The sequence below is a fragment of the Myxine glutinosa genome, chromosome 2, assembly GCF_964187855.1.
Source record: "Myxine glutinosa chromosome 2, kmMyxGlut1.1, whole genome shotgun sequence".
NCBI classification, from domain to species: Eukaryota; Metazoa; Chordata; class Myxini; order Myxiniformes; family Myxinidae; genus Myxine; species Myxine glutinosa.
Genome location: NC_136262.1, coordinates 211,318,777 through 211,331,540, shown reverse-complemented (window position 1 = coordinate 211,331,540; position 12,764 = coordinate 211,318,777). Strand labels below are relative to the sequence as shown.

The window sequence follows — 12,764 nt, the reverse complement described above, 5'->3', positions numbered from 1 at the left end:
ACAACGAAATGTTGAGAGTGTCATCCTGGGACCCCCTGGAGTAAAATAGGCCGTATTATTTTTCCAATTTCAGCTTTGGTCTCCAGCATTTACAGGTTTGGACTCCCGCATAACGTTGTTTTTCCAGGTACCGCACAAACGGCTGCACCGATCGCAACCTGACGAATGAAAACAAACAGTTAAAAATAATGACCTCCGACAAAGACCTTTGTCAGGACATGGGTTGAATCCCTCCTTGAAAGAATGCCAACCCCCTCCCCGCCATCACGGCCATTTCTCCAACTCACAATCCCACGAGATATGCGGAAAGGACGGCCCAAAACCAATTACCTTCTTTTTGAATCGTATATAAACATCATTAATAGTAAATAATGTCCTCGGCCAAAGTTCAAACAACGTGAGTTTAATCTCTACATGAGAGAATTGCACATAGCTATTTGGGCGGTGTATAAGCAAACAGATCACTGTCCATCGATCTTGCCAATGCCGTAACACCGATCGGCTCAAAATCCTTTTAACTGTTGACTTGGAAGTTTTTATAATGAAGGAAACATTAACAATGTTGTTAAAAGTTTATTTTGTGATTAATTTGTGATTGGAGTTCTGTTGTTTGGAATGAAAAAAGAGATATCGAGTTCAAGTAAATGACGACATGCCATGCTGGTTTCTACTTTCCAAAAGTGAACTTCGCAGATCGCCATATTCAGATTCGCCATGGACCCACGATCGATGTATTAAAAATTATAAAGTACATTTCCAAGACCGTGCCACAGCACATTACCCACCCAAGGTGGACCAAGAAGGTTACCCAGGTGGGTTACCTGCTCGTGCAAGCAATATAATATGTTTACATGACAAAATATATGCCTGAGCACCGGTAAGGTAGACCGAGTAAGGTAAAAGGTAACGTCCTTCCATGTTGAGGTTCACTCAGACTGTTAAATTGTAAAAGTGATGAATATTATTGAAAAACGACTTGATGCTGAAAACAAAGCAGAGGATTTTTATTGAAATGAGAACAATTGAAATAAGTAGCAGAGTGGCGCAGCGGAAGCGTGCTGGGCCCATAACCCAGAGGTCGATGGATCGAAACCATCCTCTGCTAATTAATTATTTTATAAAGATGGAATTTCGGACAGAATGTTGTTCTTTTGCTCCACATCTCTTCTGCAATGTGATTTGCCAGCAGAGTTCGATTTCGCTTTCCCACGTTGTTTTTACCCATGAAATGTCGCAGGTCGACAGGAGCTGCGTGTTGCTGTTGGGTTCATGTTGGGGTCCATTTTTGAATTTCCAATTGTGCACGCATTTGTCGACAGCTGCAAGGCCTCATCAACATCTGTCGCTTGTCGATTCGCGATGGCACCAAGACGAAATGACAGAATCAAGCATTACGTTATTTAAATGACTCAAAAAAAGTATTGCCAACGATACTGTCATGGCCATAATGCGTTAGTTAAAATAGCGTTACGCAATTTTTGAACGGCTCCATTTTGGAGTTTTGCATTCCATGACCGTGTGATGAATAAGCTCGTTCTTATACAACCGAGGGGAGGATGACATGAATGGGTAAGCGATGTCGAGTGAATTCTTAGCTTCTCTAGAATTTGAAATCCCGATAAGGTATTGTGATTATGCACCATCCGTCGGTCTCCTATTTAGACTTTTCCAGCCAAACCGCTGGGCCGATCCGGCTTTAACTGGGCAGCATGGTTCCGCTCCTCACAGATAATGGGGGTTGCAAAGCACGTTCCCGTCACTTGACCGGAAGTGTGAAAAAATGGCGGACTTCGTGAATTCCTTCAAAATCTTTTTCTCCAGATCCACCAGTCAGAATGCTTCCAAATTTGTGTTCCAAAATCAGGCTGTGGTTGGGATGTTAAATTGTGGGTCATGACGATCACGTGTCTGAGGGAATTTCAAAATGGCCGACTTCGGCAACTTTTTGGGTAAATTGCAAAGATTCCTTTAAAAATCTTTTTCTCCAGATCCACCACTCAGAATTGTGCCCAGATATCGTACTTGGGTACAAAAAAGAACAGAAGGCATTGCTGAGTAAGATGTCTGTACTCAGCGAGTTTGGTCCAAACAACACAGAAATCAAGAAAATGAACAAATCCCAGGACTTCAAAAATGAAGTGAAAAGATCCTGGAAGCCGAAGATGGCAGAAAATTCGGTGGGATGGTAGGTCGGTCAGTCAGGCCGGTCAGTCGGTCAGGTGGTCAGGCCGGTCAGTCGGTCAGTTGGTCAGACTGTCGGTCTGTCATTTGGTCAGGTGGTCGGTCGGTCAGAGATCATTTTAGTGTCCTCTGTTTCAAATTTGTAGGAGGGGTGCGGGACAAATATTAAAAATTATAAAGTACATTTCCAAGACCGTGCCACAGCACATTACCCACCGAAGGTGGACCAAGAAGGTTACCCAGGCGGGAGTACCTGCTAAAGCAAGCAATATAACATGTTTACATGACAAAATATAAGCCTGAGCACACGTAAGGGAGACCAAGTAAGGGAAAGGTAACCTCCTTCCATGTTGAGGTTCACTCAGACTGTTAAATTATAAAAGTGACGAATATTATTGAAAAACTACTTGATGCTGAAAACAAAGAAGAGGATTTATTATTGAAATGAGAGCGAATGAGGTAAGTAAGCAGAGTGGCGCAGCGGAAGCGTGCTGGGCCCATAACCCGGATTTATTATTGAAATGAGAGCGAATGAGGTAAGTAAGCAGAGTGGCGCAGCGGAAGCGTGCTGGGCCCATAACCCAGAGGTCGATGAATCGAAACCGTCCTCTGCTAATTAATTATTTTATAAAGATGGAATTTCGGACAGAAAGTTATTTCGCTCCTTATCCTTTCGGCAATGTGATTCCCGAGCAGAGTTCGATTTCGCTTTCCCACGTTGTCTTTACCTGTGGAATGTCGCAGTTCGACAAGAGCTTCCTGTTCATGTTGGGGTCCATTCTTGAATTTCCAATGGTGCATGCATTGGTCGACAGCTGCAAGGCCTCATCCACATCTGTCGCTTTTCGATTCGCTTCGCACCAAGACGAAATTACAGAATCAAGCATTACGTTATTTAAATTGCTCAAAAAAAGTATTGCCAACAATTCTGTCATCTTACTGTAATTCACCAAATGTCCGTCCGTCCGTTCGAAGGTACCGCAAAAACGGCTGAACCAATCACAACGAAATGTTGAGAGTGTCATCCTGGGACCCCCTGGAGTAAAATAGGCCGTATTATTTTTCCAATTTCAGCTTTGGTCTCCAGCATTTACAGGTTTGGACTCCCGCATAACGTTGTTTTTCCAGGTACCGCACAAACGGCTGCACCGATCGCAACCTGACGAATGAAAACAAACAGTTAAAAATAATGACCTCCGACAAAGACCTTTGTCAGGACATGGGTTGAATCCCTCCTTGAAAGAATGCCAACCCCCTCCCCGCCATCACGGCCATTTCTCCAACTCACAATCCCACGAGATATGCGGAAAGGACGGCCCAAAACCAATTACCTTCTTTTTGATTCGTATATAAACATCATTAAAAGTAAATAATGTCCTCGGCCAAAGTTCAAACAACGTGAGTTTAATCTCTACATGAGAGAATTGCACATAGCTATTTGGGCGGTGTATAAGCTAACAGATCACTGTCCATCGATCTTGCCAATGCCGTAACACCGATCGGCTCAAAATCCTTTTAACTGTTGACTTGGAAGTTTTTATAATGAAGGAAACATTAACAATGTTGTTAAAAGTTTATTTTGTGATTAATTTGTGATTGGAGTTCTGTTGTTTGGAATGAAAAAAGAGATATCGAGTTCAAGTAAATGACGACATGCCATGCTGGTTTCTACTTTCCAAAAGTGAACTTCGCAGATCGCCATATTCAGATTCGCCACGGACCCACGATCGATGTATTAAAAATTATAAAGTACATTTCCCAGACCGTGCCACAGCACATTACCCACCCAAGGTGGACCAAGAAGGTTACCCAGGCGGGTTACCTGCTCGTGCAAGCAATATAATATGTTTACATGACAAAATATATGCCTGAGCACCGGTAAGGTAGACCGAGTAAGGTAAAAGGTAACGTCCTTCCATGTTGAGGTTCACTCAGACTGTTAAATTGTAAAAGTGATGAATATTATTGAAAAACGACTTGATGCTGAAAACAAAGCAGAGGATTTTTATTGAAATGAGAACAATTGAAATAAGTAGCAGAGTGGCGCAGCGGAAGCGTGCTGGGCCCATAACCCAGAGGTCGATGGATCGAAACCATCCTCTGCTAATTAATTATTTTATAAAGATGGAATTTCGGACAGAATGTTGTTCTTTTGCTCCACATCTCTTCTGCAATGTGATTTGCCAGCAGAGTTCGATTTCGCTTTCCCACGTTGTTTTTACCCATGAAATGTCTCAGGTCGACAGGAGCTGCGTGTTGCTGTTGGGTTCATGTTGGGGTCCATTTTTGAATTTCCAATTGTGCACGCATTTGTCGACAGCTGCAAGGCCTCATCAACATCTGTCGCTTGTCGATTCGCGATGGCACCAAGACGAAATGACAGAATCAAGCATTACGTTATTTAAATGACTCAAAAAAAGTATTGCCAACGATACTGTCATGGCCATAATGCGTTAGTTAAAATAGCGTTACGCAATTTTTGAACGGCTCCATTTTGGAGTTTTGCATTCCATGACCGTGTGATGAATAAGCTCGTTCTTATACAACCGAGGGGAGGATGACATGAATGGGTAAGCGATGTCGAGTGAATTCTTAGCTTCTCTAGAATTTGAAATCCCGATAAGGTATTGTGATTATGCACCATCCGTCGGTCTCCTATTTAGACTTTTCCGGCCAAACCGCTGGGCCGATCCGGCTTTAACTGGGCAGCATGGTTCCGCTCCTCACAGATAATGGGGGTTGCAAAGCACGTTCCCGTCACTTGACCGGAAGTGTGAAAAAATGGCGGACTTCGTGAATTCCTTCAAATCTTTTTCTCCAGATCCACCAGTCAGAATGCTTCCAAATTTGTGTTCCAAAATCAGGCTGTGGTTGGGATGTTAAATTGTGGGTCATGACGATCACGTGTCTGAGGGAATTTCAAAATGGCCGACTTCGGCAACTTTTTGGGTAAATTGCAAAGATTCCTTTAAAAATCTTTTTCTCCAGATCCACCACTCAGAATTGTGCCCAGATATCGTACTTGGGTACAAAAAAGAACAGAAGGCATTGCTGAGTAAGATGTCTGTACTCAGCGAGTTTGGTCCAAACAACACAGAAATCAAGAAAATGAACAAATCCCAGGACTTCAAAAATGAAGTGAAAAGATCCTGGAAGCCGAAGATGGCAGAAAATTCGGTGGGATGGTAGGTCGGTCAGTCAGGCCGGTCAGTCGGTCAGGTGGTCAGGCCGGTCAGTCGGTCAGTTGGTCAGACTGTCGGTCTGTCATTTGGTCAGGTGGTCGGTCGGTCAGAGATCATTTTAGTGTCCTCTGTTTCAAATTTGTAGGAGGGGTGCGGGACAAATATTAAAAATTATAAAGTACATTTCCAAGACCGTGCCACAGCACATTACCCACCGAAGGTGGACCAAGAAGGTTACCCAGGCGGGAGTACCTGCTAAAGCAAGCAATATAACATGTTTACATGACAAAATATAAGCCTGAGCACACGTAAGGGAGACCAAGTAAGGGAAAGGTAACCTCCTTCCATGTTGAGGTTCACTCAGACTGTTAAATTATAAAAGTGACGAATATTATTGAAAAACTACTTGATGCTGAAAACAAAGAAGAGGATTTATTATTGAAATGAGAGCGAATGAGGTAAGTAAGCAGAGTGGCGCAGCGGGAAGCGTGCTGGGCCCATAACCCAGAGGTCGATGGATCGAAACCATCCTCTGCTAATTAATTATTTTATAAAGATGGAATTTCGGACAGAAAGTTATTTCGCTCCTTATCCTTTCGGCAATGTGATTCCCGAGCAGAGTTCGATTTCGCTTTCCCACGTTGTCTTTACCTGTGGAATGTCGCAGTTCGACAAGAGCTTCCTGTTCATGTTGGGGTCCATTCTTGAATTTCCAATGGTGCATGCATTGGTCGACAGCTGCAAGGCCTCATCCACATCTGTCGCTTTTCGATTCGCTTCGCACCAAGACGAAATTACAGAATCAAGCATTACGTTATTTAAATTGCTCAAAAAAAGTATTGCCAACAATTCTGTCATCTTACTGTAATTCACCAAATGTCCGTCCGTCCGTTCGAAGGTACCGCAAAAACGGCTGAACCAATCACAACGAAATGTTGAGAGTGTCATCCTGGGACCCCCTGGAGTAAAATAGGCCGTATTATTTTTCCAATTTCAGCTTTGGTCTCCAGCATTTACAGGTTTGGACTCCCGCATAACGTTGTTTTTCCAGGTACCGCACAAACGGCTGCACCGATCGCAACCTGACGAATGAAAACAAACAGTTAAAAATAATGACCTCCGACAAAGACCTTTGTCAGGACATGGGTTGAATCCCTCCTTGAAAGAATGCCAACCCCCTCCCCGCCATCACGGCCATTTCTCCAACTCACAATCCCACGAGATATGCGGAAAGGACGGCCCAAAACCAATTACCTTCTTTTTGAATCGTATATAAACATCATTAATAGTAAATAATGTCCTCGGCCAAAGTTCAAACAACGTGAGTTTAATCTCTACATGAGAGAATTGCACATAGCTATTTGGGCGGTGTATAAGCTAACAGATCACTGTCCATCGATCTTGCCAATGCCGTAACACCGATCGGCTCAAAATCCTTTTAACTGTTGACTTGGAAGTTTTTATAATGAAGGAAACATTAACAATGTTGTTAAAAGTTTATTTTGTGATTAATTTGTGATTGGAGTTCTGTTGTTTGGAATGAAAAAAGAGATATCGAGTTCAAGTAAATGACGACATGCCATGCTGGTTTCTACTTTCCAAAAGTGAACTTCGCAGATCGCCATATTCAGATTCGCCATGGACCCACGATCGATGTATTAAAAATTATAAAGTACATTTCCAAGACCGTGCCACAGCACATTACCCACCCAAGGTGGACCAAGAAGGTTACCCAGGCGGGTTACCTGCTCGTGCAAGCAATATAATATGTTTACATGACAAAATATATGCCTGAGCACCGGTAAGGTAGACCGAGTAAGGTAAAAGGTAACGTCCTTCCATGTTGAGGTTCACTCAGACTGTTAAATTGTAAAAGTGATGAATATTATTGAAAAACGACTTGATGCTGAAAACAAAGCAGAGGATTTTTATTGAAATGAGAACAATTGAAATAAGTAGCAGAGTGGCGCAGCGGAAGCGTGCTGGGCCCATAACCCAGAGGTCGATGGATCGAAACCATCCTCTGCTAATTAATTATTTTATAAAGATGGAATTTCGGACAGAATGTTGTTCTTTTGCTCCACATCTCTTCTGCAATGTGATTTGCCAGCAGAGTTCGATTTCGCTTTCCCACGTTGTTTTTACCCATGAAATGTCGCAGGTCGACAGGAGCTGCGTGTTGCTGTTGGGTTCATGTTGGGGTCCATTTTTGAATTTCCAATTGTGCACGCATTTGTCGACAGCTGCAAGGCCTCATCAACATCTGTCGCTTGTCGATTCGCGATGGCACCAAGACGAAATGACAGAATCAAGCATTACGTTATTTAAATGACTCAAAAAAAGTATTGCCAACGATACTGTCATGGCCATAATGCGTTAGTTAAAATAGCGTTACGCAATTTTTGAACGGCTCCATTTTGGAGTTTTGCATTCCATGACCGTGTGATGAATCAGCTCGTTCTTATACAACCGAGGGGAGGATGACATGAATGGGTAAGCGATGTCGAGTGAATTCTTAGCTTCTCTAGAATTTGAAATCCCGATAAGGTATTGTGATTATGCACCATCCGTCGGTCTCCTATTTAGACTTTTCCGGCCAAACCGCTGGGCCGATCCGGCTTTAACTGGGCAGCATGGTTCCGCTCCTCACAGATAATGGGGGTTGCAAAGCACGTTCCCGTCACTTGACCGGAAGTGTGAAAAAATGGCGGACTTCGTGAATTCCTTCAAAATCTTTTTCTCCAGATCCACCAGTCAGAATGCTTCCAAATTTGTGTTCCAAAATCAGGCTGTGGTTGGGATGTTAAATTGTGGGTCATGACGATCACGTGTCTGAGGGAATTTCAAAATGGCCGACTTCGGCAACTTTTTGGGTAAATTGCAAAGATTCCTTTAAAAATCTTTTTCTCCAGATCCACCACTCAGAATTGTGCCCAGATATCGTACTTGGGTACAAAAAAGAACAGAAGGCATTGCTGAGTAAGATGTCTGTACTCAGCGAGTTTGGTCCAAACAACACAGAAATCAAGAAAATGAACAAATCCCAGGACTTCAAAAATGAAGTGAAAAGATCCTGGAAGCCGAAGATGGCAGAAAATTCGGTGGGATGGTAGGTCGGTCAGTCAGGCCGGTTAGTCGGTCAGTTGGTCAGACTGTCGGTCTGTCATTTGGTCAGGTGGTCGGTCGGTCAGAGATCATTTTAGTGTCCTCTGTTTCAAATTTGTAGGAGGGGTGCGGGACAAATGTTAAAAATTATAAAGTACATTTCCAAGACCGTGCCACAGCACATTACCCACCGAAGGTGGACCAAGAAGGTTACCCAGGCGGGAGTACCTGCTAAAGCAAGCAATATAACATGTTTACATGACAAAATATAAGCCTGAGCACAGGTAAGGGAGACCAAGTAAGGGAAAGGTAACCTCCTTCCATGTTGAGGTTCACTCAGACTGTTAAATTATAAAAGTGACGAATATTATTGAAAAACTACTTGATGCTGAAAACAAAGAAGAGGATTTATTATTGAAATGAGAGCGAATGAGGTATGTAAGCAGAGTGGCGCAGCGGAAGCGTGCTGGGCCCATAACCCAGAAGTCGATGGATCGAAACCATCCTCTGCTAATTAATTATTTTATAAAGATGGAATTTCGGACAGAAAGTTATTTCGCTCCTTATCCTTTCGGCAATGTGATTCCCGAGCAGAGTTCGATTTCGCTTTCCCACGTTGTCTTTACCTGTGGAATGTCGCAGTTCGACAAGAGCTTCCTGTTCATGTTGGGGTCCATTCTTGAATGTCCAATGGTGCATGCATTGGTCGACAGCTGCAAGGCCTCATCCACATCTGTCGCTTTTCGATTCGCTTCGCACCAAGACGAAATTCCAGAATCAAGCATTACGTTATTTAAATTGCTCAAAAAAAGTATTGCCAACAATTCTGTCATCTTACTGTAATTCACCAAATGTCCGTCCGTCCGTTCGAAGGTACCGCAAAAACGGCTGAACCAATCACAACGAAATGTTGAGAGTGTCATCCTGGGACCCCCTGGAGTAAAATAGGCCGTATTATTTTTCCAATTTCAGCTTTGGTCTCCAGCATTTACAGGTTTGGACTCCCGCATAACGTTGTTTTTCCAGGTACCGCACAAACGGCTGCACCGATCGCAACCTGACGAATGAAAACAAACAGTTAAAAATAATGACCTCCGACAAAGACCTTTGTCAGGACATGGGTTGAATCCCTCCTTGAAAGAATGCCAACCCCCTCCCCGCCATCACGGCCATTTCTCCAACTCACAATCCCACGAGATATGCGGAAAGGACGGCCCAAAACCAATTACCTTCTTTTTGAATCGTATATAAACATCATTAATAGTAAATAATGTCCTCGGCCAAAGTTCAAACAACGTGAGTTTAATCTCTACATGAGAGAATTGCACATAGCTATTTGGGCGGTGTATAAGCTAACAGATCACTGTCCATCGATCTTGCCAATGCCGTAACACCGATCGGCTCAAAATCCTTTTAACTGTTGACTTGGAAGTTTTTATAATGAAGGAAACATTAACAATGTTGTTAAAAGTTTATTTTGTGATTAATTTGTGATTGGAGTTCTGTTGTTTGGAATGAAAAAAGAGATATCGAGTTCAAGTAAATGACGACATGCCATGCTGGTTTCTACTTTCCAAAAGTGAACTTCGCAGATCGCCATATTCAGATTCGCCATGGACCCACGATCGATGTATTAAAAATTATAAAGTACATTTCCAAGACCGTGCCACAGCACATTACCCACCCAAGGTGGACCAAGAAGGTTACCCAGGCGGGTTACCTGCTCGTGCAAGCAATATAATATGTTTACATGACAAAATATATGCCTGAGCACCGGTAAGGTAGACCGAGTAAGGTAAAAGGTAACGTCCTTCCATGTTGAGGTTCACTCAGACTGTTAAATTGTAAAAGTGATGAATATTATTGAAAAACGACTTGATGCTGAAAACAAAGCAGAGGATTTTTATTGAAATGAGAACAATTGAAATAAGTAGCAGAGTGGCGCAGCGGAAGCGTGCTGGGCCCATAACCCAGAGGTCGATGGATCGAAACCATCCTCTGCTAATTAATTATTTTATAAAGATGGAATTTCGGACAGAATGTTGTTCTTTTGCTCCACATCTCTTCTGCAATGTGATTTGCCAGCAGAGTTCGATTTCGCTTTCCCACGTTGTTTTTACCCATGAAATGTCGCAGGTCGACAGGAGCTGCGTGTTGCTGTTGGGTTCATGTTGGGGTCCATTTTTGAATTTCCAATTGTGCACGCATTTGTCGACAGCTGCAAGGCCTCATCAACATCTGTCGCTTGTCGATTCGCGATGGCACCAAGACGAAATGACAGAATCAAGCATTACGTTATTTAAATGACTCAAAAAAAGTATTGCCAACGATACTGTCATGGCCATAATGCGTTAGTTAAAATAGCGTTACGCAATTTTTGAACGGCTCCATTTTGGAGTTTTGCATTCCATGACCGTGTGATGAATAAGCTCGTTCTTATACAACCGAGGGGAGGATGACATGAATGGGTAAGCAATGTCGAGTGAATTCTTAGCTTCTCTAGAATTTGAAATCCCGATAAGGTATTGTGATTATGCACCATCCGTCGGTCTCCTATTTAGACTTTTCCGGCCAAACCGCTGGGCCGATCCGGCTTTAACTGGGCAGCATGGTTCCGCTCCTCACAGATAATGGGGGTTGCAAAGCACGTTCCCGTCACTTGACCGGAAGTGCGAAAAAATGGCGGACTTCGTGAATTCCTTCAAAATCTTTTTCTCCAGATCCACCAGTCAGAATGCTTCCAAATTTGTGTTCCAAAATCAGGCTGTGGTTGGGATGTTAAATTGTGGGTCATGACGATCACGTGTCTGAGGGAATTTCAAAATGGCCGACTTCGGCAACTTTTTGGGTAAATTGCAAAGATTCCTTTAAAAATCTTTTTCTCCAGATCCACCACTCAGAATTGTGCCCAGATATCGTACTTGGGTACAAAAAAGAACAGAAGGCATTGCTGAGTAAGATGTCTGTACTCAGCGAGTTTGGTCCAAACAACACAGAAATCAAGAAAATGAACAAATCCCAGGACTTCAAAAATGAAGTGAAAAGATCCTGGAAGCCGAAGATGGCAGAAAATTCGGTGGGATGGTAGGTCGGTCAGTCAGGCCGGTCAGTCGGTCAGGTGGTCAGGCCGGTCAGTCGGTCAGTTGGTCAGACTGTCGGTCTGTCATTTGGTCAGGTGGTCGGTCGGTCAGAGATCATTTTAGTGTCCTCTGTTTCAAATTTGTAGGAGGGGTGCGGGACAAATATTAAAAATTATAAAGTACATTTCCAAGACCGTGCCACAGCACATTACCCACCGAAGGTGGACCAAGAAGGTTACCCAGGCGGGAGTACCTGCTAAAGCAAGCAATATAACATGTTTACATGACAAAATATAAGCCTGAGCACAGGTAAGGGAGACCAAGTAAGGGAAAGGTAACCTCCTTCCATGTTGAGGTTCACTCAGACTGTTAAATTATAAAAGTGACGAATATTATTGAAAAACTACTTGATGCTGAAAACAAAGAAGAGGATTTATTATTGAAATGAGAGCGAATGAGGTAAGTAAGCAGAGTGGCGCAGCGGAAGCGTGCTGGGCCCATAACCCAGAGGTCGATGGATCGAAACCATCCTCTGCTAATTAATTATTTTAAAAAGATGGAATTTCGGACAGAAAGTTATTTCGCTCCTTATCCTTTCGGCAATGTGATTCCCAAGCAGAGTTCGATTTCGCTTTCCCACGTTGTCTTTACCTGTGGAATGTCGCAGTTCGACAAGAGCTTCCTGTTCATGTTGGGGTCCATTCTTGAATTTCCAATGGTGCATGCATTGGTCGACAGCTGCAAGGCCTCATCCACATCTGTCGCTTTTCGATTCGCTTCACACCAAGACGAAATTACAGAATCAAGCATTACGTTATTTAAATTGCTCAAAAAAAGTATTGCCAACAATTCTGTCATCTTACTGTAATTCACCAAATGTCCGTCCGTCCGTTCGAAGGTACCGCAAAAACGGCTGAACCAATCACAACGAAATGTTGAGAGTGTCATCCTGGGACCCCCTGGAGTAAAATAGGCCGTATTATTTTTCCAACTTCAGCTTTGGTCTCCAGCATTTACAGGTTTGGACTCCCACATAACGTTGTTTTTCCAGGTACCGCACAAACGGCTGCACCGATCGCAACCTGACGAATGAAAACAAACAGTTAAAAATAATGACCTCCGACAAAGACCTTTGTCAGGACATGGGTTGAATCCCTCCTTGAAAGAATGCCAACCCCCTCCCCGCCATCACGGCCATTTCTCCAACTCACAATCC

General features: G+C 43.2%; 6 non-coding genes across 6 annotated transcripts; all 6 read left to right on the top strand.

Moving 5' to 3' along the window:
* The first annotated feature begins 1,033 nt into the window (after positions 1 to 1,033).
* Positions 1,034 to 1,105, top strand: TRNAM-CAU (transfer RNA methionine (anticodon CAU)). The gene has a single exon. It is a non-coding gene; the product is annotated as a tRNA-Met (tRNA).
* Positions 1,106 to 4,215: 3,110 nt separating this feature from the next.
* TRNAM-CAU (transfer RNA methionine (anticodon CAU)) lies at positions 4,216 to 4,287 on the top strand. Its single transcript has one exon. It is a non-coding gene; the product is annotated as a tRNA-Met (tRNA).
* A 1,541-nt stretch (positions 4,288 to 5,828) lies between these two features.
* Positions 5,829 to 5,901, top strand: TRNAM-CAU (transfer RNA methionine (anticodon CAU)). Its single transcript has one exon. It is a non-coding gene; the product is annotated as a tRNA-Met (tRNA).
* A 1,419-nt stretch (positions 5,902 to 7,320) lies between these two features.
* TRNAM-CAU (transfer RNA methionine (anticodon CAU)) lies at positions 7,321 to 7,392 on the top strand. The gene has a single exon. It is a non-coding gene; the product is annotated as a tRNA-Met (tRNA).
* A 3,008-nt stretch (positions 7,393 to 10,400) lies between these two features.
* TRNAM-CAU (transfer RNA methionine (anticodon CAU)) lies at positions 10,401 to 10,472 on the top strand. The gene has a single exon. It is a non-coding gene; the product is annotated as a tRNA-Met (tRNA).
* Positions 10,473 to 12,014: 1,542 nt separating this feature from the next.
* TRNAM-CAU (transfer RNA methionine (anticodon CAU)) lies at positions 12,015 to 12,086 on the top strand. Its single transcript has one exon. It is a non-coding gene; the product is annotated as a tRNA-Met (tRNA).
* The last annotated feature ends 678 nt before the right edge of the window (positions 12,087 to 12,764 follow it).